Below are 24717 nucleotides of genomic sequence, written 5' to 3'. Positions count from 1 at the left end.
GAAGTGCTCTTGACTTGGACCTACTGTCCAGGAGCAGTGGGGAGACCGTGTAGTGCTGGGGAAGACAGGAAAGAACGCTGCTCCCAGGGCAGTTTGGGGTGCCACGCTCTGCCTCGGCTGCCAGCTGGCTCTAGGTTCTCTCTGCCATGGGGCAGATGTGAGGTTTGGGTCGAAATGGGGATCATTGGCAATCAGCACTCAGAGTCGCACTCTGCAGAGGAGACTGGGCAACTCGGTGCAGCGATGGGTGGGAGACCGAAAACAGGCCGTGCGGAGGGAGCAAGGGGAAGGAACAGAGGTCTCCACGGAAAGGAGTTTTAAAGCAAACTAAGGAAAAAAATGGAGCCGGAATAGGACCAGGGCCCTGCACTAAACGTCATCAAAGTCTGGCTCGACAAGCCTAGAGGGAGGACGCAAGCGTCACGGGGCCCACGACGCGGCTCACACAGGATATTTGCTTTGACTGCAAATCGCCCCGTTTTCCCTGCTTTCCTTCCTCTCTCCAAGCGGTCCCTTCTCAGTACCGAATTTCCTGCAGTGATGGACGCAGCTGTCCTGGCCACGGCGGGCACAAGCCTGGGTGGCAGCGGGAAAGGAGGTGTGAATCCAGGAAAAGGAGCAGGGGCGTGAAAGAGAGACTTGACGGTGGGTGACTGATGCTATCACGTCCCGGGAACCGTGGTGATCATGCCTCTGCAGGTAATGCTCAGGCCCAGGGCTGTAATTTCATCTTCCAGCTTCTTGGAGTGAGATGCATGTCTCCAGAGGTGCTTCAGGCTGTGCCTTTGCGGGTGTTGACCCTACATCCCCATCTGCCCTTGTGCAAGAGCACAAAGGTTTGATCTCCTTTGAGGTTTGGGGCAAGCTGAAAAGCACAGTGGGAATCCCATCCTGCTGCACCAGAAGCTCTTTTTATGTTGCATTGCGTCTTGCCCAAAGTGATCTTTGTCCATGAAAGGGTAGATTAGGAACAAAAGTAATAAAATAAATTAACAAAAAATTAATGAAACAAAATAATTAATAATTATATACCAGGGATACAGAAGACATTGGCTAATTGACCAGGATCTCTTGTTCTTTTTTTTGCAAAGCCCTGACTTGTGTGAGTGGTCACAAGAGATGTACTCTACAAATACATCTTCATGCAAGAAAAATGCCTGGTCCGTTCAGCTGCACAGAGGTGGCTGAAAGGACAGGACTTTATGGTTCAAAAGCAAGAAGGCAGACAAAAAAAAAAGCCCAAACAAGATATTCTTGAGCTAAGAATGAGCTAAGAATTCTTGAGTCAATGCCACTGAGGGGTGACTGTTTTGGTTTGTCTGTCCTGCTGATCCCAAATGGGATCTAGATCGTCTTGGCCAAAGAAGTTTTTCAGATTTTTCAGGTTTTGCTGTATCTGCAATTCTGAAGTTTTGTGACTATCATGGAAATCTGCTACCCTCCAGCTGCCTTTCACTGGATTACAGTCTCTAGCTGTATTTCTTGCAGGATCACTTACTCTGGAGTGAGCAATCACAGAGCTCTGCAATGATGTGTGTGCATGTGTCCAAAGCTGAGCTGACTGGAGACCCCAGGTCAGTCTGTGCACTTTGAGCCTGCTTTTGGCGTCCGCAACGTATGTTAGGGGCTTGTAAGCCATTGGCTCACTTTTCCCAGGGCAAACAGGATTGCTCTGTGTCTTTGGAGCGAGTCACCCATGCAGAGCTTTGTGTTGACTTAGTTTGGTAGCAGTCCCGTCTTGCTAGATCCGAAAGCATCCCTCTTATTTCAGAGGTTTGCCTTCTGCTGAAGATGCTGTCCTCCATGGTCCAAACACTAAAAGGCCAAGCACTGTTCCCTGCAATTCTCCATGCAGCTTGGAGAAAGCACAATCCCTGGGTGGGCTTCCTTCCAGGAAGCTGTTCATAGTCTGCAGAAGGCCAAGGGCTTATGCGGGAATAGGTGGAAAGTTCTGAAATGGATGAGTTTGCATCCTCATCCCTTCTCTGAATGAGACGACAACTGATGACACCAGTGTCACCGGTTTATCCCATGGACTTCAAGAGTATCCTTTGTCCTGAGGGTGAAACAGGTTTCTATGTCTTTTACTTTGCGCCATACATTTGTAACCCACCCCCTTTCCGTGCTCTAGGGCAGCTCTATCTCCATGGCAGGTGAGGTGCTGCCTGTACTACAGGGAGAACTGGTGTCTATCATTAGAGCCCTCCTTGTTTCCTGTTATAAGACTTTGCCTTTAATTACTGATAACTGATAACTCTGCCAAACTCTACTTTTTCTGCATGCTGGCTGGCTGCCTCCAGGCTGAAATGTTTTTGGAAAGTTTCAGCTAAGATAGTTGAGCGTTTTGCAAGTATGAGATTAGGAGAAAAAAAAATGTTTTGCCCACATTGGGTGGGGAGGGAAGCTTCAAGTGCTTTTCTGCAGCAGTTTTGTGCCTCGGTGCATCGGAGGGGTTCTGGCATTCACCGTAGCAGCAGTATTTGCCAAGAAGGGGATTCTGTCCTTGGGCAGATCTTGTTCCTGGCTGGTAACAAACTCGCCTCCATTGGCCACGTGCCCTCTGCAACCTCCTCCTGGCCCAGTGGGGCTGGGAGCCTGGCCGAGCTCTTCCCTTGGCACCCAGGCAGGCGGAGCAGGGAACGGCCACTCTCCTCTTTCCCCCTCGCTGTGATACTTGATCTGGAAAAAGGAAGAAGGGGACTGTATGACAGCTGCCGTGGAGCTAATTTAGGTCTTCCTGAAGTTTCTTTCCGATTCCCAAGAAGTTTTTAATGTGTGCATTTTCACAGAATTACAGAATAGTGGGGGTTGGAAGGGACCTCTGGAGATCGTCTCAGCCACCCCCTTGCTCATGCAGGGTCCGCTACAGCAGGTTGCCCAGAACTGTTTCCAGTCAGGATTTGAATACCTCCAAGAGTGGAGATTCTCCAGCCTCTCTGGGCAACCTATTCCAACACCGATTCAACCGCCTTCACAGTAAATAAGTGTTTTCTTGTGTTCAAAAAGAATTTCTTGTGTTTCAATTTGTTTTATGGATTCAGTGCTCACTCTCGGGCTCGATCCAGTTGCCTAAACATTGATTTTGCCTAAAAATTGGTGGCAATGTTGCTCTCTGCAAAGCCCTTGGATGTCTAAGACGGCCACAGGTGGCTGACAGATACAGCAGAAGACCTGTGAGAGACCCAGAATCTTCTGGGACAGCAACTGGAGGCCAAGTGGGATATCCCAATCCCAGTGCAATGGCACTAGACACTTTATGCAATTCAGCCAAGCCTAATGATCTCTAGTTGTGAAATGGGGGCTGTAATGCTATGCCATGATGAGCACAGAGCCTGTGATCCTCAGAGCAGCTGGCTCTTCATTTTGTCTCCTCTTCTGCCCTATGAAAACATTTTGCTACTCACCCCATGACTGCTCACCTCCAAAACATATTGGAAGTGTCAAGGTGATTGTCCAGCTTTCTTTTTCTGAGAGATGCATCAACTCATTCAGCACATTTGAAAAGACTGTTTTAAAAAGCTGCTAAGGGATGAGTTTCTTTTGCTGGAGCTGACCGCCAAAACATGAACCCTTGAAATCCACTGCCCCAAGTCTGCAGACACTGGGCAGACGCTGCAAACTGGACTTGTCGTCAAGAAATCCTTCAGCCCTTTTGTTTCCTGCACCCTGAGCTGAGTGGCGGGTGGAGCTCCCTTTAGGCAGGCTCTGTTTTAAACTCAGCTTTGGCATTGCTCCACTGTGGGATGACGGCTGTTCATTATCACACTCTGTTCCCCAGGATAGGACTGCTTTTATATGGCGAGATGGGGAAGGAAGACGGAGAGCCAGACTTGTTCCAGAGTTTTTCTTAGGGCTGAGCTGTGGGGTTTCAGGCTGTCCATACTAACTCACTACCAACAAGCTTGGTACCAACAGCGTTTGTACCTTCCCAGACCCAAGGCCACCTGACCGCAGCCAGAGGCAACCAGGCTGCTGCTACTGTGCTGCTCAGAAAACTCTCAATTTCCTCCAGTTTTTCCCTCTGCAGATGTGAACTTTGCCTTTTCTTTTATCCGAATAGCTATTGTTTCTGGTTGCTCCCATAGTACGGAGGGACCCACAGGAGAGGGTGCGGAGAACTGACCGTGCTCCTTTCTCTGCATGGTGCTGAGGGTTGCGTGCAGCCGTGGCGTGACCGGGAGAATGGGGATGCTGGAGGAGAAGGGGAAGGCTGAGGCATGGTGTGGCTGTCCCTCCCGCTGCAACGCTTGATGTAAAAACCCTGGGTTTTTCACGTGATGGCGCTGGCAGTGTCCAGCATGCTCGTCATCAGGCATAAAGACAGATCACCCATTTTGCTCCTTGCAGGCATCTGCAACCAGTTGCAGTCCCAGCCAGGCTCTAGAGGGACCTTTAGGCTGACCGTAACTGGCTGTTCATGCATCCTCCAACGCGAAGGGCCCACAGCACGCGCTCTGCGATAGGGCCTGCCACAGCTGTGCAAATAACTGAGTTTTGTGTTCAGCAGCCTACACTGAAAAATCAGAGGGAATTTGGGGCCGAGTCAAATGAAGTAAATAAACAGAAGAAACCCCTCCACCGAAGAAAGAAATTGAAAAAAAAAAAAAAAAGAAGAATGAAAGCTGACCCAAAACAAGAGTTGCTCTGTTTTTGCTTTTAGCCTTAGCTCTGTTTTGATTTAGAACTGCCAGTGCAAATAAGCTGTGGCAGATGTTGACTCTTCTGGAAACCTCCCCACATTTTTGAGATTTTTGTTTTCATCTCGCCAGAGTCATTTGCCAAATTAAGGAATTCTTCTGGACACTGAAATTCACATCTTTCCGTGGAAAAGCAGTGACTCATGTAGGGCACTCATGCTAGGATGGACCCGTAGCGCTATTTTAGCTCCTGGTCTCCAAATGATGCTCTGGATGGGTGCGGATGTCCCTCGGGTCCTCTCTCACATTGGATAGCCCCTTGCAGGTAGTACTCAAGGGCTTCTCAATGGCTTCTTATTTAGCTTGATATTTGTATACAAGAATGCTAATAACTCAGAAGATTTTTTGATACCTGCTAGAATATTCATGCATGATCATTAAGCACATAGATAGTAATAAGCTGTTTGACACACAAGTCACTAGAGTTTAAGAACTGTTGAGCTAGCGCCTTGCAGAAGGTACTCAAGGGCTTCTCGGTGGCTCTGGGGGGGGTCCCTGGCTTTCAGCCACATCCCACCTATAGAGCTTGCTGGAAAAGCCAGGCTGAGATTCACGTTCTTGCTCCCCAGGGCCGGAGCCGTAACGAATCTATTTTGGAACCCCATAAGGTCACACGTGTTGCAGCGCCTAAGGACCAAACCCACCCTTCTCTTCAGATGGCCCTGATGAAAGAGGTCTTGATAAAAGGCTGAAATGGTGGGCCACGGTGAGTTACAAAGACTTTTCCGTTTTTCAGAAAAATGAAAGTACCCAGGGAGCCTTGTTCATTCATAATAAGGTCTCGGAAAACCCACATTTTGCAGCTGGCAAGTGGATGAACGGAGAGGATGTGATGACAAGAATGTTCTCCTGAAGTCTTGGCTGTTGCGCTTGGCCTAACACTAATTAGGAGCAGGTATTTATTTGACAAGAGGAGCAAAGTCCTTTAAACAGACCTGAATGAAGAAGTTAGATCTGAGAATGAATGTGTCCATCAAGTGCGGGTCCATCAAGTTCTCGTTGTTTGTCGCCTGCTTGTCCTTCTTCATCTGCTCTTTTCAAAGCACCTCATGAGAGCTGAGTCATTAAGCTTCGTAATATTTAGATGTTAATGCAAATGTGATTATTTCCGCCTAGATACTGAAAGACAGCCCATCTGAGGTGGGACATCTGACCATGCAGTGGCGTGCAATGCCATCCTGCCGTAATTCAGCCTGTTGACAACCATTGGAAATTGTAGCAGGATCTGAAGGGGGCAGGATGTACCTCTGTCCTTTGGAAGGGGATCAGCGTGAACAGCATAGCCCTCACCAAAAATGCTGGAGGGTCGTTAATAATGAAGAGGTGATGGGATGTTGGCTTGGTTTGCTGTGGAAGGCAAGACCTCCAGTAGTCCAGCAACTTTGTTTTGCTACCACGATGGTTGGGGTCTAGAGCACATTGCCTGTGAAGGGAGGCTGAGAGAGCTGAAAGGTAGCTACAAAGATGATGGCTCAGCCCTGACTGCAGCTTGTAATAAAAGCAAGCATAAAAAGGCCAGAGACCCTCTTCTCTTCTGAGGGCTCTCATCAGAATGGGCCCAATCCCAGGCTCTGCTGGGCCCTCCAGAGCTCTGTGTAAATTCAGATCCAGATGCAGGTCTCCATGGCTCTCTCTTGGCTTCACAAATGCAATAATCAGATAGAAAAGTGGTGGCAACTTATGACATCTGGAGGTAGGTCTGAGCACTTTTCTTGGACCAAATCCAGGCAACAAATCATTTGCCTGCTGGCAGCTCTAGCTCTAGCTCTAGCTCTAGCTCAGGAATTTGTGCCTTTCAGCTGTCTTCTACACCATATCACATCACGGGATCCTGAAATGCCTGTTGGCCAGAAGAGGGTAGGAGAAGGTGTTTTCTCCTGCTGTTTCCTGAACCATCAGAAGAGACAAAAAAAAAGCAGCCCTTTACTTTATGGTCCTGTTTCTCCAGGCCTGTGCAAATGTTTGAGTTTTCCTGTTTTTTATTTAACCTATGGAATGCCAGTGCTCTGAAATGCAGATATCATTACTGAAGGATGAAAGGCCAACTGAATGGCACTCACTGCTGCTGGTGTGTTCCCCTTAACTTTTTGGCTTGTTGTTAGGAAAGAGTGTTTGGACCGATAAAACTGACCCCAGTGGTATTTTGTCTGGTGCCCCAGTTCTGCTGAGGGATCCCTGTCCCACTTGGAGCTCCCCAATGGGTGTCTCTGAGCTGACGGTGGAGACAACACCCTGGGAGCAGGTGGAGGTAGAGAAGCTTTGTTGCCAGTGGCCTTCTCTTTCACCCTGCCCTGCTGTCCCTGGGCAATCTCATGGTGTTTTAGGCTTACTAGAAGAATTGAGGTGATGGTCAATGGTGAAAAAGAATAGGATGGCAGCAGATGACCTGAGGTGCTGAGGCTGATGTGAAGCAGCCTGGTGGAGAGGCTGAAACCAGAGCTATGTCTGGAGGGCAACCCACTAACATAGCCGAACCACCACATGCCAGCCAGAAATGTAGGGATGGAAAAAAGCCACCAGTCTGCTGGCTACAGCTCTAAAAGAGAGGGAAACTGAGGAAGGGCATCCTGACTTGCTGGGTGTTTTTTGCTGGGTGTTTTGCTTCGTCTGAGCAGGGACTATTGCTTGGTCAGGGTGTAACCAGGGAAAACTTTCTCCTAGGTTTTGGCTGGAGGCTTGCTGCAGTGGGGTTAACAGATACCCACAGGTATTTGAATAAGCCCCATGTGCTCCAGCAAAAGCCGGGAAGCAGTTTCCTGGCTCTCTGAGCCATTCCCAGCGGGAACTGAACGAAGAAGGTGTTGCATGATTTGCTTTCCAGGATTTCTCTTTGGGCAGATGGACAAAAATCTCAGGCAGTGGGAGCAGGTAGTACTTCACCTGCAAAAGAAAACGACCCAGACATATGGCTAAGATTTTTTCATTCGTGCAACCAGATCTAAGTACAGCCTCGCGGCCCAAGTGTATCTGGGCTCCTGTTCCATGCTGACGGGTAAACAGGATGTTGATATAATTAGCTTTCCTGTCATCAACCTTATAGTAGCTGTAGAGTGGAAAAAATCCTTCTGGCAGCGTTGGGCCTTTTCATTATGGGAAGATGCAGCGTCTGATTTCAGCCTGCTGATCCCTTATGCTTCCAAACTCCAGGTGGGAGGTCCCAGAGGTCTCTCTCTTTAACACTGTTGCCTTCCTTCCCATCCCTGCTTGGGCTTGAGGAGGGGAGGAAAAAGTTGGAGTTTGGCCCAATGACTACTGCAAACTCAACAAGACTCATTTAAATCTGAAAGAAAACAACAAAAACAAACTGAAAAACATCTCCCCCCTCCCAATTTTTTGCATTTTAAGAGGGTGCCAAATGAAAGGTTTGCACAACATCAAACCTTCCCCAAATCCCCTGAGTAGTTTTAAGCTGGGAAAGACAATGAAGTTGAGCGTCTCCTGTGGAAAGTTTTAGTTTTCACAAATCTGCACTTTCTGCAATTTTTGGTGGGGAGGAAGACAGATCTGTCCAAATATTCCTGACTGCCTCATGTTGCCGAAGCCAGGAGGCCATGGACAGACCTCTATGTGCAGACATTGGGTGTCAAAAAAGATCTACTGCCCTCAGACCTCCTTCTCGCACAATTTCTCCCAGCGGCAGCAATTTTATTCCTTCTTATCGAGAGTGCTCTGCCTTGTGGGAGCACCGTGTTGCTATAAATATGTGGCGAAATATCTTGCCTGGGCAGGGATATGCTGTTCTGGAATAAGCACATTTCTGCTTGCATAGCTGCACCTTCTCAAGGGGAGCCGTGGTGCTAAATCATTGCAGTGCTCAGTTGGCCTCTGCTTGTAGGTAAAAGGTTGTGGCTCATGCCCAAGCTCTGCCATCTTCCTCCTTGCTAATGTTTAAATGTACCCTTGGGCCAACCTTCAGCCAAGCTCTGAGATCCTCCAGACCTTGATGCCTTAATGAGGTCCAAGACCTTGCTCACCCAGGTGGGAGGGTAGAGGTTGAAGCCAGGGCGAGCAAGCGTCCTCAGGGGCTAGCCTGGGCTTTGTTGGCCTGCAGCATGGTGGAAATAGTGTGGTTTGTGTTTTCAGTATGTGGGAGTCCACCCCGGGCTTGCTTTTGCCTTGCAGCTGGGGCAGAGCCTTGTCTGTGGCCCAGCCCTCCCAAAAGTCCTGCCGTTTCATGAAACACAAGGAGCCGTTTGACCTTGACAACTCCTCTCTCTCTCTCTCTCTCTCTCTTTTTTTTCCTTGAAAAGATGCCCCCCAGGGCTTTCCCAAGCTAGACTGAAAACAGAGTGCCCTCGGATTACAAAACAGAGCCGCAGTCACATCTTTTTCCTATGCTATTTTCCTACGCCCTCTCCTACCGTCTCTCCTGAGTGCAGGCAGACCAGCAGGAGCCACTGGCACATAAAAACACCTCTGGGCCCAAAAGCTACCCCTTAGCTCCCTTCCGGCCAGCTAAGAAACTCAAAGTGGGTCAGGGGATGTGGGGGAAGCAGTGGTCGGCACTGTGGAAATTCAGGCTGGGTTGACCAGGAGGGCTCTGAGGGATGGTGTGCAAAAAGGCTTCAGTGCGGTGCGCAAACGAGCCAGCTGCCTGAAGCTATGGAGAAACACGTTCTTCCTTTTGCTGCACTGCCAGGAGGAGTTATTGTCCCAGTGGGTTTTCCATCCCTCCTGGAGGTAGCAGTCTCCTGGGGAAACAGCTACGATCATGCTTTGTCTTGCATCAGGTAAAATCTTGTGGAGGAATAAAATTCACCAGGATTAAAGTGCCTTTGTGACGAGAAGAGAAGTGTTAATGGGTGCAGTCCAGTTTGGGTAGTTACCTCCTGATGGCCGAATTCCTTCCGTGTTTGCTGGCTGAGCATCTTGCAGTGTTACTCTTTGCGGGTCGGATGTGCCAAGGCCCGTGCCAGAGGTGGCTGCAGTCGGAGAGGAGGATGAGCAGTTCAAAATGGGATGTGTGAAAAAGCGGAGGGAGGGGGAAGGAAGTTTGTAACTGATAAACTGCAAAAGTCTGGGACAAGTAACTGGGCCTCGGTGGGGTGCTGACCCTAATCTGAAACAGTGGCTTTCACCCTCGATTTGCAGCTGGAATAAGAAGAGCAGGGGAGTCCAAAAGTCTCTTATTAGCAGGAGTCCACCTGCAGTGTCTGCCCAAAGTGGAGGCCCTCTCTGAAAAGCCAGAAGAGCTGCTGGCAAAGAGGTTGGACCAGTAGCTGGCAGCACCAGGAGCCGTTCACGCTACAAGGTACTGTATATTACCTAGCTTATTTCCCGCCGGTGCGTTTCTTGTTTTCTTTCAAATAAAGTCCCACGCGTTCAGCTAGTTCATGACGCACCAGAGAGCTGACTTCAGTTTTTCCCAGGGCTGAGCAGAGTCCTTTAGATATTGCTATAATTTGAACCCACTCCTTGTTTCTGTCTAAAGCACAAGGGCCAAGGAAGTGTTGGCCCTTCACAGGTCATCCCAGTGCCTCCGTGGTTTGGTTGGGTGGAAAGCAGATGGGTGCAGCTGTCCTTTCCAGTGGCCATATTCCTCTCTCTGCATAGGTAGCGAAAAACATGGCATGGAGGAAGCAAAGAGCTGGCCTGCAAAAACACTGATGTGGATCAGGTTAGCTGAGTACTGCAAGCCACATGGGCGCTGTTGAGCTGTGTGAGTTACCTTGTCAAGTGCTGCTCACATCACCTCCAGAGCTTCCCCATCTGAAGTGTACCGCCACATCCGTGCTGTCGAATCTTGCTGGGGCAGTTTGAGGTGAACCTGCTCGCAGCTATCCGTGCTTCTCCATAGCTGCCCCTTTATCTGAGGGGGTGTCATGGGACATGCTCCTCCTTCTCAGCTACCTCAGAGCAAAGTCTAGTGACATCCCTTAAGTTGATGATGAAGGTGTGTTCTGAGAGCAGATTGGAGTGGGTGAGAGTGAGCACTTGCTGTCTTTGCCAGGTTATGTGACATCTGGCAGTGTCTACCCAAGCCGATCCACCTGCTTTCATGTGAATGCACCAGCAGCAGCCCTGAATCCCAGAGAGGTTTGCCTGGCCTTATGTGCCCACCTGGGAATTAGACCTGAAGGAGACAAGAGGGGAAAGACTGCCAGTAATTAGCCTTCCTGCCCCTGAATTTCCAGGCCCGGGTTGCAGATATCCTCAGAGAGGAGAGGCGTGACGGACGGAGGGGCAATGTGGGTGTGCAAGAGGGAGAGCTCTGCCATCCCCTCAACCGGTCTTGCCTCCCTCCCTCCAAAGTGGCCAGTGTCACCCCACCAGTCCTCACCTTCTTGCCCCCCTAGGGCTAGCCAGCCTCACATCACCCTGTATATAGGTGTCTCCTGGTTTGGGGGAGGTGGAAGCAGTGTTTAGGAGGGCTGCAGACCCGCAGGGAGGAAAGAGGGGGATCCGAGAGGAAAGATGGTTTCTGACTACCTTTGGGGTATTGCTGATCTCTGGATGGAGCAGAGCAGAGATTCGGGGTACTGGGGGCTGATGGACAGCCAGATCAGTCCCAGGCCCACTACATAAATAAAGCCCTTCCTGTGAGAGCCCTGCAAGTTGACCTGCCTTCCCTTCTTCAGCAGGCCCCACGTGAGCCAGAACTTAAAATTACAGCCCAACCTGCAGAACCTGCGCTTACCAAGGGTAACCCTGACTGATGGGGTCCTTGATGCTGCTGTTTCTGTTTGCTTTGGCTGCTGCCCAACACTCTGCAACCTGCAGAGAGCCATCTTCGCCCGGGGCTTTTAACGGTGGGCAATGGATCTGAAGGCAGAGGGATTCCCCATTTGGATTACCGTTAGTTATAGCCGGAGGGGAAGGGGGTTTTGTTTTTATCACTGCCATTTAGATTGGTGCAGTCTGCAGGATAGCAGGAAATGCCTACAGGCTGGCTCAGATGGTGGGCTGCTTGCATTTGTGTGGGGTGGGGTGGGGTGGGTGCCACTCTCACCCTTTCCACACGCTGGCAGATGCCAAGACCTGGAGTACTGACTCCTTCACTATAGTCTCCAAAAGGGATCTAGTCCCTGCTTTACCCTGTATGCCTCCCATTGTCGATGGAAACCAGAGACCCGTGAGCTCCAGGAGGCTTCAGGTCAGGTCTGCACATCTGGCAGTCACTCCATATGGGCCAGAAAGAGTGAGGAATAAAGTATCATTCCATGCAAGGAGGGTAGCCTACGACTTGTGTCATGCACTCTTCCTGCCTTGAATTGCTCCCTAAACAATCTCACCTAATCAGTGAAGCTCCTCTATGGGGTGAAAGCAAAGGAAGTGGTAGAAATCAGCCTGGCCAGAGGCGAGCTGGGACCAGACAGTCACACACTGCTTTATTCCTTGCAAATTGTTTCATTGGTGTTCAAAGTCACAGGCTTACCACCTTACAGGTCAAATCAGGGTTAGGCCAGGGGGAGCTGGGGCTTGGTCCTGCCCCTTTCCAGTGCCTCTGCTCTTGGAGCGTGAAATCCTATTTCCTCTCAATGCCGTGAAGACTTCTAGAGTGTGCCGGAGAGGCATTGCGTCCTGCTCTGGCTGTCCTGTGGCCTTCAGAGGGGCATCTTTGCCTCGGTGACGGTCTGGATTTCTGAGGAGAGAGAGAGACCTACGTATGGTGGCCCAAGGAGGAACTGCAGTGTCTTAGTGGGGGTCTTAGTGTCCCCAGGGCACTCCATGCAGTGGCATGGTGTACACTGGTCCCAACTTCTGTGGCCCACAGTGCAGGATCCTGTCTTCTGGGCCCCCGGACTAGTGGCATCCATATATCTATGGGCTCGATAATGGGTCAGCTCGAACTGCTTGGGAGCTGCTTCTTGATCCAGGCAGAGAGTGCTGTGGAAGAACAGCTTGCACTGCCATGGCATTTGCTTTGTGATTTTTGCTCACTGTAAGGTCTCCATTGCCGTCTTGTATGGCCAAGGTCTTCTGAAGGACTGACCAGTCCCTCAGCCGTAAGATGATAGCCATGAGCGTCCTTGTGGACATGGCTGCTTTGTGTTGATGCTCGCATGGGAACTGACCTTTCCTAAAGCTGAATTTAGAATCAATTTTTAGTATAAATGCATAAAAAGAAGTCTGCCTTCCTTCCTTGGGTGGGACTCTTTCCCCTTCAGACGCATGCCTTTGTTTGCCCGTGGGTACTAATGTTCAGGAGAGATATCCCCAAAGCAATCTGTTGGCGTCATAGCAGACTAGCTTCCCTGCTGGGCTGCACTGAAAACAGGCACTTTTGAACACAAAATGTCAGGGTTTCTAAGCTCCTTAACTTCCAGTTGCCTTATCCACTAATTAGATGATTTTCACACATCAAAGGGTGATAGAAATATGACGCAGGCTTGTGGTCTGCACACGTCTTCTGGAGTAGCATGGGGCTGCTTGCTCGAGGTCTTGAATGCCCCTTTGGAGATTTGTGCTGTTCTTATAGCTAAATCACCTTTGCCGAAACTTTCTGCTCATGCAGAAATAATTGGAATATTTTTGAATAGTTTTAATCCCCCAGGAGCTAGGTTCCATTCAGCTGCCCAGGCACTGGTGTCTAGTGCCACTGGAGACATCCTTGGGAGTCCAAAACACGCCCACAAGACTGGAAAGTAGGACATATAACCTAGAGGCCGGGCTGGATCCCTACAGCCTCTCCAATGGCATCAGGTGCCATTCAGAGAAGTGAATTGTACACTGTTTCGTGGTGGATTTCTCTGAAAAATGGTTTTGTTGTCTGTACCGAGACCTTGGTTTTATGTCTCCAGTGTCACAGCACTGCTCTGTGATAGGGAGAGCCCTCAAAGGCTTGCATATCCCAGTCGAATCACCCGAGCTGTTTCCTGTAATATCTCCTGGTCCTTGTTTACCTCCCCAAACGGGTGTTGTGCTAGCATTTCTGAGCGTTCATGTGTAGGAACTGGAAACCAAGCATGGGATTCAGCTCATGGACTGAGATGCCTATGGGTGGAGGTGTCAACTGGCAAAGCAAGGGCTGGATTTGGATGTCCCAATGTAGGTGTGTTGGCATTTCCGATGCCCAAGAGTATCCCAGACTTCCATAGCGTGCTGACAGGGACAAGGTAGACCTTCTCCCTTCTGGACCACCAAAGGGTGGCCAGGCCTAGAGCAGCTCCAAGAGCACTAGATACCTATCCGAGAGCAACTGTATGGAGTTGTTCCAGGCTGCTAGGAACATCTCTACTTGCAACTTCAAACTGGTCCCACTGCAGGGGCTCCTCCAGACCTGCCCATCCTCAGCATCCCTCTCCTCAACCTCTTTTTTTCTCCAATCTTACTTCATGGCTGTAGTCTTGCTCACTGTCACTGCAGGGGTGATGCTGCCACTGGCTCTGGGAGATTTGCTTTGTGGCACGTTGCTCTTTCCTTCTCTTCCTTGGGGACCCCACACCCTGATTGCAGCAGGCTGGCAGATATTGACTCAGGCTGGCCGTGTTGCAAGGTGTGGACAAAGAGCGGGAGAGACAGACTGATCACGTCTCATGCCTTGTCACAGACTCACAGAATAACAGAATGGCTGAGGTTGGCAGGGATCTCTGGAGATGATCTAGTCCAACCCCCCCACTCAACCAGGGTCACCTACAGCACGTTGCCCAGGACTGTGTCCAAATGGCTTTTGACTATCTCCAGGGAAGGAGACTCCGCAACCTGTCTGGGCAACCTGTTCCAATGCTCTGTCACCTGCACAGTAAAGAGGTTTTTCTCATGTTCAGATGGAACTTCCTGTGGTTCGGTTTGTGCCCGTTGCCTCTCGTCCTGTTGCTGGGCACCACTGAGAACAGTCTGGCCCTGTTCTCTTGACACCCTCCCTTCAGAGACTTATACATATTGATCAGATCCCCCCTCAGTCTTGTCTTCTCCAGGCTGAACAGTCCAGCTCTCTCAGCCTTTTCTTGTGGCTGAGACTCAGTCTGTCACCCCCTCTGGTCTCACCATATCTGGATCTCACAACTTTGCAAGACCTCACTGAAGTTTTTTTTCTGCTCCAGCATGCCATGTGGTGAAATCCAGCTCCTAGGTCTGCTCTGTGATCAGCTAACAGCTGCGTGGCCTGCAGGGTCCCAGAACAAGAGAGGAGCCAAGGGAAGCTGGCCAGAAGACACATTCCTTGCTCTGCTGGGATGGGACCAGAAGCCTTGAGATTTCTGGCAGGGTGCCACCCAAATCTGAACCTGGGCCATGTTCCTGTCACCAGCCAGCCTTGGCACAGCTTGCAGGTGCCCTGGGGTTTTTAAAGACTCTGGTGTCAGTTCAGGGGTTGTAATATAAGTCTGCCCTGTTACAAAAGCCTGCCCGGCTGAGTTTCCCCCATTTTCGGATTAAATTCCCCAAAGTGGCACATGGCTTGGAGTTGGTTATGAGCACTGGGCAGTTAGAGTTTTGTGGCAGGGCAGTTAAAAACCCTGGAGCTCAAGGGCAATACGATAACTGTTCCTTTTATGATGGACTGTCTGATGCCTCAGTAGCTCTATCCACTGCAAAATGCAGTCCAGAGCTAGGGATGTGCAAGAGATGGATCCCCTTGATCAGACTGTCCCACTGTTGAAAGCTATGAGATTCCTTGCCCGCAAAAGAGTTTTCTCTCTATCTCTGCCACTACCTAGTGGTCAACTCTTGTACAGTTCAAGCCTGCATAGCCCTCCCCCCTCCCCTCTTCTTTTGCTTAGCATCCTCATGGATGTTCTCCTTTTTGTATGCTTAAGATGCTCTTGAGGGTTGCTCAGACAAGCTTTCAAAAGTTGGGGGACATCAGCTTGCTTGTGACAACCTTCCCTCGGATGCATGATGGTAAGGTGTGGAACAGCACATTCATTCATTATTTTTTCCCAGTGTACCTTCTTTCTTTCAGTGCACGCAGTGAACAGGGTTCAGCAAAGAGATGCTTTCTGGAACGGTGCTTTCTCCTTGCTGCCTAGACTTATTGTCCTCTCTTCAAGCGCAGCTCTGGAGAGAGGCTCATGCTATTGCTTGTGGGGTTTTGAAGGTGCTCCCTCCCAAACGCAGAGAAAGGTATTTTCTCCAGGATGGAGGTAAGGGCCGAGATTGCCCACAGCTTCCTGCTGCTGAGCTGAAGACACTATTTGATTTCATGCAAAAGTGCCCTGTTATCCTGGACAAATAAGAAATAAAGCACAGATGAGTTAGCAACCCCTTTCTTCTCTTCCTACGTTAGGTGATTTAGTACCTCAGTGGCAGAGGCAGAGAGCGCTGCAGCATTTGCAGACAACGTGCAACAGCTTTAACAAGGAAAGTAGCCTTTCATCTCTTCATAACCCCCTACTTCTCATCCAGGGTACTCTTCCCTGTTCTCCAACCCCTGAGGCTGAGGGATGCTGGTTTCCTTCACATCCCTTTTCCTTCTTTCTTCACATCCTTTTTCCCCAGCACTGAATGAAGCAAGGTCCTCTGGGGACAAGAGCATGTGAGCTGTTATAGACTGTCTCCTGATGCACTAGCACACACGGTGAGGACAAAGAGTCCTCCTTAATCAAGACAGGTCCTCTCATTTTAAGGTTTGACATCAACATCTTCCTTTTCTCCTTCTTAATGTAGATTTTTCTGGGTGTGAATAATTTCACGAAACTGAAATTTAAGCCTGAAGCAGACACCCCAGTATGAGAAATTTGACAGATAATACGTCAGATGGAAATTAACGATTTGGAAAGAGGTGTTCTGGGTGGCCATACCTCATGCAGAAATTGTTTATAAGTGTATATTGCCATTTGACACATTAAAAGCTTCAGATATATCTTCATCAGTGAGTTCCACACATTAATGGCAGGTTGTAAGTAATACAAGCTCTCTTTTTCCAGTTCACGGGCCTACCAAAAAAAGTTTGGAGAAAGGTCTGGCATTTCTGTTTCTTCCCCTGCTTACTGTGCTTTACTGGTCTGGAGAAACCGGCTGCTCTGAAAGCACGGGAGGTATTTGTTATGAAGCCTCTCACCGTTTGCTAGGAGAGTACATAAGAAGTTATTTTTAAATGAGAGTGAGTTCTAAAGCGTTTTTTAATTTGCTTCAAGAAAGAGACAGCTAGCAGTCACCTATGTCCTGAATATGATTTTATCAGTTTAATCCTGAACATGTTTTTCAATTAAACAAACAAAAAAATCCCCATAACCTGCTGCGATACAGCAGAGAGTGCTGTTCTGGGGAAAGGTCACGCGTTCAGTTGGGTCTGCATTTTTCCATGCATGCTTTTGCCTCAGGACAGCTTTTAATTGCATCTTAAAAATGTCACCACGGTCCTTACTGGCACTCAGCTTTCTTGACAGGTGGCTTGTGAAGCGTCGCTGACACCAAGGCATTCTCCGGGAGAGGCAGCACACCACAAAATACAAAGGTTTGGGGAGCTGTCGGATGGAGAAATGATGCAGGAGGCAATGTCTGGGAAATGCTGAATCTTGGCTTTTGAGTAGCAATGTCAATGAGCCCAATTGCTTTTCAGAGCAGCCTGTCCTGTGCTCCTCATTACTCCTCCATGCCCCCGACAGAGGCACTTGATGTACGGTAACGCTAGCTAATGGTTGTTTGCTGGAGGAATACTCTCTGTCACTGAGAGTATTTCAGCCTGGGGAACAACCACAGTCGACTTCTCGGGTGGGTTTTCTTCCTGTTTACCTGAGTTTGCCCTTTCTTTAATGATTGCATCAACCTCCCAGTGGAGTTGGCCAGGGCAAAGACAGCAGGCTCAGGAGGAGAGAGCAAGCGCTGCTCTCGCTTCTTAGGGAATTAGACCTTTTAGACCAAGGGATGGGGACAGGATTGGAGGGGGGAATTCACAGGAAGAAATTCAATAATGAGCAAGGTTATTGCCAGAAACTGCCAAAAGCAGATGTCCTTTGAGAGGCAGGGCTGAGCTCCCTGCTCCAGCAGTTATAGTTTACACTCTTAACCCATGCACTGAGTTTGCCTTGAGATGCCCGAGGGGACCAGCTAGGGAAGCCTCTTCCCAGAAAGGGACATGGCCTCACAGACGTAACTGTCTCTTGTCACCTGGCTGGACATTGTGTTCTCCACCAAGAAGTGCAGCAGCACTAGCTGGCCGACTGGGGAGGGATGGGAGCAGCCCTGCCAGGGCACGAGGCCATGGCCAAGCCATGACTGAGACCCTGGATAGGGATTTGATCACTGTGCTCGAGAAAGACCTGATCCACATATTGCAGAGCCTGGACTATGAGGGTGTCTGCTTTGGGGCAGCACAAAGGTCCGTCCCAACGCACAGCGTGGGTCTGCATGCTGGGCAGGACTGGGCTCCACCGGTCCCCAGGCAGCAGCTGCGCTGTGCTGGAGATCTTCGAAGATGGGACACTTCTGAGGACACCATGTGCTCCTCCCTGCACGTACAGGAGGAAACAGCTGTGCTAAAGCATTTTGGCAAATTGGGCACCTACTGTGACTCCAAAGCGGCTCTGTGGGCTGGAAGGTGCGGTCCTTTGCCCCAGGAACAGCCCCCGTGTGTTTGGAGCCTCATGTGTGTGGTCAGGCTGGGCAGCTCTTTGCAGTTCTCAGAGCCCTGCAGAGAGGTCGAAAGCTGTGCACGTCGTTCAGCATCTCCTTCCTTCTCCCTTGCCAAAACGGCAGCTCTTATGACTGCTGCAAAACCCCTCAACAGAAAATAATACCGTTCCTTCCATCCCCCGCACGTGGCCAGACCAGGCAAGTCCAGGAATATTCCCCAGGCAGCAGCCGGCAGCGTGCTCCAGCAACCCCCCAGCCAAAACAGAGCAGGGGGGCTCAACTTGAGCGTTCACTCTTTGGCTCTAAAGCAACAGGTCTCCTGGGGCGAGGAGGATCTCCCTTTCGAAGAAGCTGCCACGCATCTGCGCCAGTCTCATCGGCTGGACCGCTAGAGGGCAAAATCAATTGTGCTAACACGCAGCCTGCATGTTGGAGGAGCGCTGCGATGCGGATTTGCAAAGTCCGTGAACTTCAAAGGACGGGACGCAAATTCCCCTCATGTAGCTGTGTGCGCCGCTCACTGCTGCAGGAGGAAATGCTTTCCCAATCTCAGCTGGTGATCAGCTTTCCCTGCCCAGAAGCATAAGGGTTGCGAGGCATTGCAGCTGCCTCTGAGCAGGAGTGGCAGCAGATGCTACTTGCAGAGACGTCAAAATATTTAATCCTTTGTTGGAAATTATTATCCGCGGTGTCACTACAAAGCGGGAGGTTAAAAGAGCACAATAAATATGTCAAAATAGAACCACAGATGAAGAAAAGTAGCTAGCGAAGGATAATTATCAAATGAAATGTAGAGATCTTTTCATCTCTGGAAATTCCCTGTACTGTAAAAAGAAAGTCACAAGGTGGGAGTCAGGGGCCGCTGCGTTTCTCACGGTAGCTCCGCTGCCTTGGGCAGAGCCCTGCTGATTTATACCAGCCAGGGCTCTCCGTAGGAGAGGAAACTGGCTCTCTGCTCCTGTACGCTGAAAAAGCAATGATGTCGGCTGCTGGGACGTGACTACAGATTGACAGATTGTCCTGATGGGATTTTAGTCATACATAATTTAAGGCTCCTAAAATCCAGTTGCTTGAGTCCCTTTGTTTTAACTCTATGCTTCCTTGTAAGGCTGGAGAAGTCTGCAGGGCTCTTCTTGCTGGCGATGCCTTTTCCCTTGCTCGCTTGACAGTGTCTCTTCCTGCCACGCACATGTGTCTGCTTAATCCCCGAATGATTTCCTCTGCTCGAGGTGTTCTGGCAGTACTCACACAGGCATTTTGTGTTCGGTATGAAGCAAGACTGCACTGAATGGTGCCCACGCCTTCACATGGGGGCTTTAATTCCAGAGTGCATTTGCGTCATCCTCAGCAAATGTTATAAAAAAACGCACTTTTCAGGGTTGTGGACTTGGATTTAGCTGCTGCCCTCCTGAACGGGCTCTTTGCCTGTGCTGGAACTAGGGAAGTAAGCCTTGGGGTCCTATCCCAGCGCATTTCTCATTTCACCTGTGCCTGACTGCCATTTTTTCAGGCAGGTGGAGGCATTTGATTGACAGTTTTAATTTTTTTTCTCCTGGCTGTGCTTGGTGGCAAGCATCACCCCACCTTGCACAAAGATGCAGTTGTCCTTGGCAGAGTCTCTGCCCGCACTGATACCTCCCACTGCAAGCACTGAACAGGAGCATCCTCTGACCAGGCGTTTTGGGGGTGGGAGCCTGTCGACTCCTGTGATCCTTCTGCTGGGAAAAGCTCTTAATCCCCTTCTGCCTCCAAGAAATTCATGCTGACTTCAAGAAGCTATCAACCTCTTGTTGTTCCTCATGCAGTCAGATGCTGCAGTGGGCAGTAGCAGGACCTGACACAGCTGTTTGCCCACAGGGTACCTAATGTGCCTCCTTCCCGTGCCCTACCTTGATTTTCCCTCCATCAGCATCAAGTAAATCCCAATGGCAGAGCGTATTGTGGCGGCTAGCTGTGCCGTTGCAAAACTCCTGATGATGTGGGTCAAAGCAAGACTCGCCCTTTACTATCCTGGTTCCTACCTTGAGGCACCACTGGCTTTTTCTTTGTTTCTATTTTCTTTTTTCCTTAAGGAAAATTGCTCCCAAATGTGAGTGTTTTCCTGTCTGTCCTGCTTTGTATTTGAATGAGCAGTGATTTCCATCCTTTAATGGGCACTCTCTTCTGATGTTTGGTGTATGTTTATCACCAAATGTGGGCTGCTTCACTAACTCCCTGGCTGTCGGGTCAGGCTACCTGTCCATTAGTGCTTGAGCCATGGTCTGGTGAAGGCGCTCCTCTTAGCCATGATGGAGAGGAGCTATAAGACCATTAAAAAAGCCATGGTAGATTTTGGTGCTGAGGGATAGGTCTGGACCTATCCCTATACATTGGGGATCCCAGACAGAAGAAAAGCTTGGAGTCCTCAACCCAATTTTTGGCTGGTTCCTCTCAGGCATTGGCAGAGTGGACTGGACATTTCCCAAGAGGATGGAGAGCCTCAGAAAATCTGACTCCAGCTGTGGTCCATAAGCTCTTGGAAACCTGATGCTGCACCTTGTATAAGCAGGTTACAAACCACGGGCTTTGCAACTGTCCTTACCTCTCCTATATTGTTCCTAGGATGGAGCTCCTCACCAAGCCATGCTTGGGGAATCATCTCTCTCTTCTGTGCACATTCCCTGTCCCCCATTTTTTCCACTGAAATAATGTTTTGTCCCCTTTTCCATGGGACACGGCCATTGTTTCTGGTACCTGTGACAGTATGCTATGGCAGGGGGCTGAAATGGCCTGTTTGTGCAACGTAGTGCGCACTAGTTTAAAAAAACACCAAGTGGGATAAACAGCCTCTATCAGCCCCGACAGGCATGTTTTGGATAGGAACTGCTCTATACACAGGAAACGTGGCTCATGCCATAGTAAAGTCTAAATCAAGGGAGTAGAGACATGAATGGTTTCTGTGTAGTGGTATCTCTATAGGCTATCTGACCTCTACCATGATTTGAGAGATCTGTGTATGGCCTGTGAGGTCTGTCTCCTACCAGGGATTCACTGCATGCCTGTAGCAGTCTGCAAATGCCATTTTAAACATGGGGCATTTGCTTTGCACCTTGCACCTGGCTCAGGGGCTGTTTATGGGGAGTGTTGATCTTGGACAACTGGTTATTCAAACAGTTTGTGAAAACAAAAGAGGTGGCTTATACCCAGGACAAGCCAGTGCTGGCATCAGGTTTGCGTGAGAGCGGCAGATCAGACGGAGATCCTGCTGGGTGCGAATAAAGAGGTACCTCCAGAAGCTGACACCCAGGCTTGCATCACTGGCCTGAAGATAGGCACTTGGTGGCATCTGAGACATCCTAGTTGTCTTCCACCCATGTCCAACATTAAGACACCTAAATGTAGACCTCTTAACCTGCAAGCTGAATCCTGCCTCTGATAAGGAGATTGCAAGAAAGCAAGTGCAAAGGCCAGGGGCAGAGGGAGGAGCAAGGCTCACCCCTGCCCGTGTCAGGGAAGAGCTGCGTGTAGGGAAGGAAGGGTCCTGGAGACCTTATGGGAAGGTATGCCCTGAAGCCGCAGGACACTCAAGAGTGGTGAGCTGGAGAAACGTAGAGCGGTTTCTCACTTTTGTCTAGGTCTGAGCATGTGCTAGGTAAAAAGTGATGATTTTTGGAAGCCTTTGTTCTGCTGGTGTCCCTGGAGATGCTGGCATGAGCTGGCAATAGGCCCAGGGGGCTTGGGCAGCTGAGGAAGTGCCCGCTGGATCCCGGGTGGACAGAGGTGCTTCAGATGGAGGAGTAGCTGGGGTCAGATCACAGCTTCCATTTGGGACCGATGGCAGGGGAGACAGTTGAGATACACCATGAGGATGTAGGGAGGGACCTGGGGTAGTGCAGAGGAGGCTGTTGGGGAAGGTGGTCCTGGGGAGGAAAGGACATGTTTGATAGATCTAGGTGATGCAGCATTAAGGCAAAGGATTAGCAGGGTGGGAGCAAGGCTTCCACAGTAAGCAAGAGATGTGCTTTGGAAACAATGTGTCCGGGAGGGAAGCTCAGCAGGATTTAGCTAAGTTTAGTCATAAAACCACCAGGAACTTGTCATGTTTAAGCTGCTTTGAGGCTGGGGATTTTACTCCTTCAGGGTTCTGTTTCTAGCAGGTTTAGCTTTGATATTTAATCTTTCTTTCTCTTTTCTTTCAAACTTTGTGCCTCTATTTGAGGTTAATTCCTAAAAAACACCAGGCGTCACCCCCGGCCACACATAGCAGCATGCTCAGACAGATCCTGTCGGAAAGGGTGCTCAAGCGCCCTGTCAGGAGTTCAGATTTGGGGCTCAGGTGGGGTGTGGAGCTGGGCAGCAGACAACTCCTGTTTTGCCTCACACTCATGGCCTGGAGACTTACCAGCTGATGAGGGCACAGATCATGTTCCAGTGGAAGATGTATGGGTGGTAGGGGCAGATTCAGCAAATGCCCACCTGTGCTGGGCTTGGAAACCCTACTGGGACCCCGGTCAGGGGGCTTGCCAGGGAACTTGGTATTGCAAAATTATAGTCGTGAAAGCTCCTGTTCCCTGGAAGAATGTAACCTCTCAATTCAAGCGGAGGTGCTACCTGACTGATTTCCAAAATCAGCATTCTTCTGCCTCTCTTCCGTTCTCAGTGGGGATACCTACTTCTACAGATGAGAGCAGCGGGTATTCATGAGGGCCCAGCAGGCATTCAAGAAACAGTCAAACTGACGAGCAAGCAGGATATGCAATTACTTGGGTACTTTTGGAGCAGATTGCACCACCCCGACCCTATTCCAGGAACACGGCTGGCTGCTAGGAACAGGCTTCCAGGACCCTTTGCCAGCTGCCTGTTTGTGCACCTGGACACTTTCATTTCTGCACTCTCCGGGGTGAGGCATCCAGAGCGTGAGAGGGACTGCCAGGTGCTTTCCTGTGGATGTGGAGTTTCGTTTCTGCCTGTCCTGAAGATGAGGCCTTCAGTATCGCTTCTCCATCTTTACCTGTGTGGTTTGCCTTCTGCTGCTCCGGGCAGACACCTGCCTGGGACGGGGTACCAGGGATTGAAAGGGTTTTCACAGGTCTGTGGCAATAAGATCATCTACACCATCCAGGTATTTTCTCCTTAGATATCCAGGTGGTTCATTTTCTTCTCTGTACCAGTGCTGGTGAGCGCTGGTCCCAGTAAATATGCCTGGCTGTAGTAGGTGTCCGTCGCGTCTGCTGGGAGCCTCCTTGTGCAGGTTGCTGCCTTGCTCTGGGCAGTGCCCGTATTCATATAAAACCCACTCTCCAGGGAATGGCAGAAGCTTGCTCCTGGATAGGCAGCGATCAACACCTGGGCCCAGGCTGTAGGTCCCAGTAAAGTGTGCTGAAGCCACCACGTCCTCTGGAGGCTCTGGAAACTGCGTTCTGGTGCAAATGCAATTGCTTTTGGAAAAGACAGACAGTACCGAGCAAGGCAACGAAGCTGGACCTGATGTAATCTTGCTAGCTGACAAGCACCCAAGTGTTCCTGTCTGTGATGTGTTTGGAGGAAATACACACAATTAATGTAAAAAAAAAAAAATCCTGAATTATGAGAACAAGAAAAAAACTCTCTGTAATGACAAAGCAGCCTGCCTGCACAACAGAGATGTTCAACAGGATGAAACTTAGGGTCATGTCCTGCTGGAACAAATGGCAATCCTGGCACTAGACAGGCGTTACATAAACATCCAAGGAAGTTATGCTGGGAGTCCATGGCAGCACAGCTGAATGCTTGAGCACGTGAGCTCCCTGTGAAGGAGACTGAGATGAAGAGAAAGACTTTCTGGGTTAAGCCCTCTCCCATCCTCTCCTGATGTTAAGTCCTCATCACATGCCCTCTCCTCTACACATTGTGCAGCATCTTCTCATGCCTCCAAGAAATGGGATCCTCAGCTACCTGGATGGTAATTGGCTTGTGCTGGTCTCTCTTCTCAGAGCTTTGTGTCACAGCCCTGAGGGCGCTGATGTGCTTTACCGGTCCTGCACACTCCCCTGGACCTCCCCCAACCCTGCCCAAGCTCAGGACCCAATTTCTACCCAGTCCAAGGCCATAAGTCCCTCCCTGTGATGCTCTAGGGGTACCAGTCTCCACCTCTCCATGGCCCTGCCCCTGCCTGGCCACAGGCCCCCCCAACCCTGACCCCGACCAGAGGGCTGGCAAGATGTATCGCCCTTATTGTTGTCACGTGTCAATAGACAATCCCATTTCTGCTCAGCATCCTACTCTCCTTTCTCATGTCTTCCTTCCTCCTTGCTTCTGCTCACATCCACCTATCACTTTCCCTGCTCCTGTTTAGATGTGTGCAGACTTGATCTGTGCCCTGTGCGTTGATTTAACTCCCTAAACCAGCAGAAATAGTCAGCAAAAAGAAGTGCATGATTTTATGCTGGATCAGTGAGTTAAATATGCTCATAAAATGATTTGGTAAGTGGCAAAAAGGGTGCCAAGACAGTGGTAGGGCTACATGGCTGGGGAGCAAGCAGGAAAGGAAGAACCAGGAAGGGAGGAATACCTGGGGCTCTTCTCTTCTGCAGCTATATTGCTCAGC

This window comes from Struthio camelus, chromosome 4, assembly GCF_040807025.1.
Source record: "Struthio camelus isolate bStrCam1 chromosome 4, bStrCam1.hap1, whole genome shotgun sequence".
In the NCBI taxonomy this organism is placed as follows: domain Eukaryota; kingdom Metazoa; phylum Chordata; class Aves; order Struthioniformes; family Struthionidae; genus Struthio; species Struthio camelus.
Note: the sequence above shows the minus strand (reverse complement) of the source record.